The sequence below is a fragment of the Ovis canadensis genome, chromosome 23 (genome assembly GCF_042477335.2).
Source record: "Ovis canadensis isolate MfBH-ARS-UI-01 breed Bighorn chromosome 23, ARS-UI_OviCan_v2, whole genome shotgun sequence".
NCBI lineage: Eukaryota > Metazoa > Chordata > Mammalia > Artiodactyla > Bovidae > Ovis > Ovis canadensis.
The window spans coordinates 15,855,156-15,862,548 of NC_091267.1; the positions used below are offsets into that span (position 1 = coordinate 15,855,156).

At 49.0% G+C, this 7,393-nt stretch overlaps 1 protein-coding gene and 1 long non-coding RNA gene across 3 annotated transcripts in view; one reads left to right on the forward strand and one right to left on the reverse strand.

Annotated features, from left to right (window-relative positions):
• Nucleotides 1–1,580: 1,580 nt before the first annotated feature.
• LOC138428428 (uncharacterized) lies at nucleotides 1,581–5,708 on the reverse strand. Its single transcript, XR_011252444.1, has 3 exons — nucleotides 4,800–5,708; nucleotides 2,825–2,945; nucleotides 1,581–2,102 (listed from the first exon to the last, which is right to left on the reverse strand). It is a non-coding gene; the product is annotated as an uncharacterized lncRNA (long non-coding RNA).
• Nucleotides 5,709–6,120: 412 nt separating this feature from the next.
• The window catches only part of ZNF516 (zinc finger protein 516), a 100,177-nt gene continuing 98,904 nt past the window's right edge, over nucleotides 6,121–7,393 (forward strand). Inside the window, exon 1 of one of the 2 annotated variants that reach the window (XM_069569148.1) lies at nucleotides 6,121–6,242. The gene's annotated coding sequence lies outside the window, so the exon portion shown is untranslated. Of the gene's footprint in view, nucleotides 6,243–6,584; nucleotides 6,639–7,393 lie in introns of those variants that run through there. The other variant, XM_069569150.1, reaches the window with a different exon arrangement.

Sequence of the window (7,393 nt, forward strand, 5' to 3'; positions counted from 1 at the left end):
AGTTCCTATATAGTAAATATTCTTTTTAAATAAGCACCTAGTCTAGTCCTTGACTTAGAGTAAGGAATGTGGAATGAACAAGGGAAAGCAGGCACTGCTGTGATAAACCAGAATTTCAAAATTGTCTAACTTCTGTCATCATGCGCTTTCAATGATGACGGCCTACCTGAAATATTTTTAAAATGCTTCATTGTATAAGCTGTCTCAGCGATTTGACACGACTCCCCCAAGTCCCCACTCGACCCGATCACCAGGATGCTGCTGTGAAGAGCAAAAGCTTTTTGGTGGCTCAGTGAGTACAAGTTAGTGATTCAATAAGATTCAACCACTTGTCTCCCTCAAAAATGTCATCTTGGCCCCCAGGTTAAAATGAATGCCATGGATTCTCCATCTATTGGGGGGCATACCAAAACACCTCCTAGAACTGAATATCGGCTCACAGCCAGGCCCCAAGGCCCCCAAGACACACAGGAGCCCTGGTTCCAACCCCAGAAAGACAGACCCTCTTAACCAGTGCTTTTCCTTCAAGCCAGAAGCCTGGCTGCCTTCCTGAACTCATCTCAGGTGCCTGGTATATCAACTTCACTGTTCGTTTTTATTGGTTTTAATGTTTAATTTTCTGATTTTTAATATGCTTCCTCCATTCTAAGGGGGATATAGCCTGGTTATAAGTCATCAGTCAACCATGAAAATACTAACCATCGAGTAGTTAACTTCAACTTAGCCTGAGGTTTGCTTTGTGTAGTTTCCACTGCATGGGTTTGCGTTTGGTAAGAAGATGCAGCTTCCTTTCGTATTTCTCTTGAAACTTCTAAGGAGGCAAAGCCAAGCAAAGACAGCCAGAAGAAGAGAAGATACATTTTCGAGAATGGTTTTTGTTGAGATTATGGTCACTTGGTTAATCAGTTTATTTGGCCAAGCTCTTGCCCACCTGCATGTATAAACACTACAGTTGTTACAGAGAAGGCGGAATTGCACCTAGTTGCGTGCTACTGCATGGATGGACCTTGAGGGTGCCATGCTCAAGGAGCTGAGCCTGACACGGAAGGGCAGATGGCGTGGGATCCACTGACAGACGGTTCCCTGGAGGAGTCGAATTCACAGACACAGAAAGTAAAAGGGTGCCGGCCCCGGGCTGCAGGGAGGGGAGTGGGGAGTGGCTGACGGGGACAGAGTTTGTTTTAAAAGATAAAGCATGTTCTGGAGATGGATGGTGGTGTGATGACGGTTGTTCAACACTGTGAATGTACTTAATGCCTTTGAATCGAACACCTAAAAATAGACATAGCAAAACTGTATGTCGATTTTATGTAATAAAAAGCCACTAAAAAAAATTATACCCAGCTCTCATCAACAAAATGTCTTGACTCGTTAATTATGACATTGACTCATCCATAGCCTGACAGCTCCTTTTCTTACTGTGCTGATTCTAATACCATCGACCACGTAAATGCCGAATTCTGCTTTCCTTCAAACTGTACTCTGTAAGGTGCCCGATGAAACCTCAGGCAAAGGTTTCTGAGCATTTGTTTTCACCTCGGTCTCTTTACAAGTGCATATGACAACCCACCAAAGAGATGTCGCAGCTTCCCGTATTTTATTTTCGCTTCTCTCAGGAAAGTTTGCATCGACGTGCACATGCAATCAGTGATGCATGGGGACACATAACGAGACTCGGGGGCAGAGAAAGTCAATGGTTTTGCTGCTGTACGAACATCTGGTGTTAATAACAACCTATCTGTTAAGTCATTAACATACTGTGGGGATTATAACAAGAGGTACCGAGGATTTTTCCCAAGAAGGGGTCCTCGCTGAACTTGTCTTTCCTTCAGTGAAGACTGCTCTGTGGCCTACTTCCTCTCCTTCCATGAAGACATGCTGTCACAAACCACATCTGGGGAATTCTGTACCAGCTCTGCTGCAGCCAGCTGTTGCCGAGACCCTTCGATTAAAGTTGAAATGAGGAGCAGTTCTGCGGGCCCTCCACCTGCTGGGAATTCCTGATGGAGTCATCCCAAACTGCAGACTGTGAGACAGCATGCCTGTGAATCCTTGGCGACTGAGAGTGTATTTGCCACGATGCTTTGGCCTCCACTGAGGATCTGCAAAAACACTGTGACTGAAAGTTATTAATGACATCTGTGTCGTTAACCAAAATAGGTGCCCAAAGTCAAAGAGAACCCATGTTGCAATGAGAATAGGGTTAGGGGGTCATCGTGGAGTTTTCCTCTGAGCAGGAAACCAGGACAGATTGTTTAAACAGCCGATTCCCTGGGAAGGCTAGGGTTTCTGGCATGGGGGAAGATAAGGAAGGCTTTCTCTGTACGTGCATCTGGGTCCATTTTGCACAGATCTGGAAGAGATGACTGGCTGATTATCAAACTATTGAAAAATTCAGGTAGGTACCTTAAAAAGGTGCCTTCAGGCTCAGATATCATGGAAAGATGAAGAAATCGTCACAAAAGTCTTTCAAACAACATGCAAATACCATGACCAACTAAGCCCACACAGACTGACCCCAAATTCTTAAAGTTACAGGAAAGATGGACCCAGAGGAAGCAGCTCAGTGAGAAGCTGGGAGAACCTGGGCAAGGATCACATTAGAGATAATGGTGTGTGTGTGTGTGTCTGTGTGTGTTTAGGAGAAATGTATAGTGTCTATTTCACTACTACAGTATTCATCACCTTCCAGAGAATTAAAATTTAAGAAACAATTGAAATCATTTTCAAGACCAAGATGAAAAATACTCTGCTGGTTAGGTTCAGATTCCAGCAGGCTGAAACCATTTTGTAAGGACTATTTAGAATATAATCACAACTTCACCTCCCATCAGGGCACGGGATCACCATATGCTGAATTCCATACTGAACCACTCATGCTGATGGGCTGTTTTCTCTTCCTCCATAATCTAAACACAGAGTTGTAATCTCTGAGTCCCCAGGTTCTACGAAAGGGAAAGATTTCAGGAAAAAACAGCAAGTTAGAATTGCACGCATGTGTTCCATTTATACGTGAAATTGTTACCTACTCCAAATGGTATAAAAGCAGGCAGCATATGTACTGTTCTTAAAACAGCCTTTATTGAGGACTACTGGTTGACAATTTATATCAGATATATCTCTAATCCACTCTGAAATCTGTAAAGTTAAGTTAGTTCAGAGAGCTAAAGGTTATTCTTGGTCTTAGGTACACAATGTCACTCTCCTTTCTCAGATATAATTTAGAAAATCCCAAGAAATTCACGCAGAGACTTAACATTAAATATTCATTAATAAGTAGTGCACTTAAATTTTTGAGCATGCATATTTAATAAATATATTTAGTGTGTCTTAGATTTTATACTATAGACAGTTTCACTTCCAGCTTTCAGACAGACAAGGCCTTTTAGAAGATTCTCTTTTTTTGTATCTGTTTGTTTTTCACTTTTAACTATTTAGTGGAGTCTCTTAGGAACCTTTCGGATCTAAATGTCCAACAACCACACACCATTGCCTGACTTAGGCAGACAAGCAATTAAACACTGTTTCATTAAAATGCCATTTTCCTTAGCTTGAAGGAACAGAGCCTCACATCCTGTACAAATAATTCATTGGACAATAACAAGAGAAAATAAGTATTTTTCTCCATCTATTTCACTAACCAGAATTCTTGTTTGTTATAAAATTATAAATAACCAATATATATCCAAACATTAGTCCATTCGACTTGCTGACTTCTTTCCACCCAAATATTCTAATTTACTTAGACACTCCAAAATGAACTTCTCTTGGAGGATTTTAGGGAGTTACAGAAACAGTGTTCTTAATCTTTGGTGGTGACTTAAAATATTTGAAGATATTAAACAGTTGACATTTTGACAACGCTAAGTATATTACAGAAGTGGTAGGAGAACTCAGATATTTTGTTTTTATGCCATTTTTTAAATCGTGTGTTGACAAACGAACAGTGCTGTAAACACGCTGGTCTCGGGAATGGCGATCTCAACAGTAACAAAACCGTCCTGGCCCTCAAGCTGCCATTTTCCAGGATGTACCTCCTGCCTCTCAAGTTACATTCTCAGATTCTGCATGCATTGTAAAGAAGCCGGTAGAAAGGAAACCTCTTAAAAGCACAGTATCAGTATTATTGCAGAATCCGCGTGGCCCTGAGTGAAATCATATGTGGGTGATAAGCGGGTGAGAGAAAGAAGGCAAGTCAGGAAAATCACAATTTTATGAGGAGGAGTGCGTAAGTTTTGCTCACTGACTGTTGGGTCTAACTTGTCAATTTTCCACACGTGGAAGTTATTATTGCAATACTGTTGTCTTAAACAGACCCAAGGATTTTCATCATGGACTCACATCCATTTCAAAATATGACCACAAAATATTAAAGCAAATTTTAATCTCTTTGGGCGTCCACAAATATATATGTGTGACCGTATGTCTCTGTATGGATGACATTAATATCCACGTCATCAGTTGCAATGCGTCACACTTATTCGTGCATGTTTACTCTGCATGATAAAGAATGGTGGGCACTTCAATACTTTTTCGTGAATCGGACTTAAATCTGATCAAGAACACATCGCACTTAGGCATTCAGGCTGAAAGCAGTACGAATTGTCAACGACCTTCCCCAAGCCCGCTCTCGGAGTCAGTGCAAATCATTAATCATATTTTATAAACAAGGATCCTTCTCTCGAAGTTTCTCAGCCCTCTCGCTCCCTCCCTGTCTCTCCCCCCCCGCCCCAGCCCCTTCCTGCGTGGAAACACACGCACACGCACACACATCATACATGCATGCAGGCTGCACTCACATTGCACACATGCAGAATGGCCCCTGGCTGAGCGTAGAGCTTTGCAGGCACAAGCCCCTCCCTTGGCGCTCGTCCGGAGTAGTTTCTGTTGCAAATGCCCTAAGTTGGAGAGGGCCCCGAGCTGCAGCAGCCGGTTACGTTAGCGAACGTTAGGCACCGAGAGAAATGCCACGGCAGAAGGTAACGCCTGGACTGAGGCGCGGCCTCCCCCGAGAGCGCAGTCCGGGTCCTGGATGGAACCCATGTCCACCGCGGATCGTCACGAGGTCAGCGGAACACTGCCCAAAGCCCGGTGGGCGAGGGCTGCCTCACCCCGCGCCCAGATCTACGTCACCGCGGGCTCGCGGTGGGGGGGCTCCGGCTCCCAGAGCCTCCCCCGGCCTCCTCCCCGCCTTCCCCTCCATCTGCCCGCTCCCGCCCCTTCTCCTTCTGCACCACCCCCTCCCCCCACCCCATGGAAGCTTTCTGGGGTCAAACTGGAATTTCTATTCCCAGACTTAGTGCAACTAACTATGGCCCACGGAGAGGAGTAGTTGAGATGAGAAAATGGAGTTTGAAATACAAAAATCACACTGGAACTTTTCAAGGATTTAAGAAGAAAAAGTGATATTTTAAAACTGAAACCCAGTAAAACGCTAGTTCTGAAGTCTTCCCAGTGGGACCCCATCTTGATCTGCTGTTAATCTACAGATACTCTGCGCCTGGACTCCTCTAAGCGCCTTTAGCAGGAAGTTAGGTGAAACGCACACCCCGAGCGGTTGGTAAAGCACGCGCGGTTGGGACCACCGGAAGGATATCCGAGTATAAATCTGGATTCGAGGCTTAGCGCTCAGGTGCCGGAGTCGGCTGGAAATGCATCCCCAGCACGCCTGCACGTATGGATGCGTGCTCGTGTGTGTATCCGTGTGTGCGCGTCAACAGCTTCCCCTAACTGGATCTGCGGCAGCGCTGGCCCTCGGGAAGCAGGGGCGACAACTAGCCGCTGGGATCGTGATTCAGTGCTATTAGGGGAAGAATTATCTGTGTCTGAGTCATCGCGAGCCTCCAGACTTTCCCCGCAGTGTGGCAGAACTTTGTGCTGATGAGACAATAGTGAAGCGTGTGCGTTTCCTACAGGGCAGACCATTCCGGTGCTGGGGGAAGCCTCGGGCCTGTGCCCAGCTGCTGGGGCCCGGCCCCCTCCCCGCGCCGCGTAGCCCCCGTAGCCCGGCCGGCGCCGGGGTCCCCGCGGGGCGGGCGCGTCCCGGGCGCGCGCAAGCGGGGCGGGGAGGGGGCCGGGCGCGTGGCGGGCCCCGCGCGCCCTCGCGCGTCCCCCGCGCCCGGGCGCAGCTGGCGCGGTCGGTCTAGTGCAGCGCTCGGCTCCGCGCCTCGGGCGCTCGGCTTCACCTTCAGAGGCGCGGGGCGTGCGCGCCCTTCTCCCCTGGCCTCCGCCTCCCCTGCAAGGTAGGGGCTGCGGTGGGGGCGCGGCGGGGGCGGGGGGCGCGGGGACCAGGCCTCGACGTGTGGGGGACCCGGCGTGCGCCGCGGGGGTGGGGGCGCCGGGGAGGGGCTCCGGGGCGCGGGGAGGGCTGCTCGCTCCCTCGGTGGGTAGTTGCTCCGCTCCGCAATTCCGGGAGAGGGAAGATGCAACTTCAGGCGCCCGGGCGAGCGCCTGAGAGGTGGCTTTTACCGCAGTGGAGGGGCGGGGTGGGGGCCGGAGGGGAGCGCGGAGGAGGCGCTGGCTTTGTACACTTCGTCAAAGGCGACGCGGGAGGAGGGGAGCTCGGATGCGCTCTCCATCCATTAGGAGACAAAGAGCAAATTGCCTTACTTTAAAGTAAAACGCTCCGGCTAATGAAGGTGGGTGATGGGGTTGCGGGGCCGCAGGAGCCGCTTCAGTTATTAAGGGTTCGGCGGATGGGGTCGTTGCCTGTGGGCACCGAGCGCGGCTGCCTCGGAGACAGGTTTGCCGGAGGGGCGTCGCTTTGCCTCCCCCTCCCCTGGCTCCCTGCCCGTCAGCTGGGAGCGCAGAAGTGACCCTAATGTTAAAAGAAGTGAGAGCTCTGAAGGGAAGTTGGGGCAGGGGTGGGGGTGGGGGCGAGCGTTCTTGCAGTGACTCTGAGGAGCGGTGGGGAGGGGGTCTGGCAAGCGGGGACTCCTCGGAGATGCACCCAGCCTGCCAAGGGTGGGAGCAGGGGTGGGGATGGTACTGATCGCGATTTACACCCGGGCATACACTAGGAAAGAATACTTGGGGTGTGTGTATTTGGGGAGGGTCGGGTCGGAAAAGCTCCTGGTCTGCCATTTCCAGGGAGAGCTAACCTACTGAAGAGTTACGATCATTATTTAGATTAAACCGCCTCGTTAAGTTTTAAAGAATAAGTTTGAATGAATAAGTTTGTATGAATAAGTTTGGTAAAAGCCAGCCGAGCTGGGTATTTAAAACAGTGGTTCGTGGAGGAGGGTTGGTGTGCGGTGACAATCAGCGGTGGTGGGCTGGGAGGCCGGTGGACCCCTGCTATCAGGGACCAGGGAGACTGAGCCTTTTACCCGAAAAATGTGGGTCTGTTCATCAGCCCCGGTTATTATCGGCGTTAACAAGCTCCCCGCTGCAG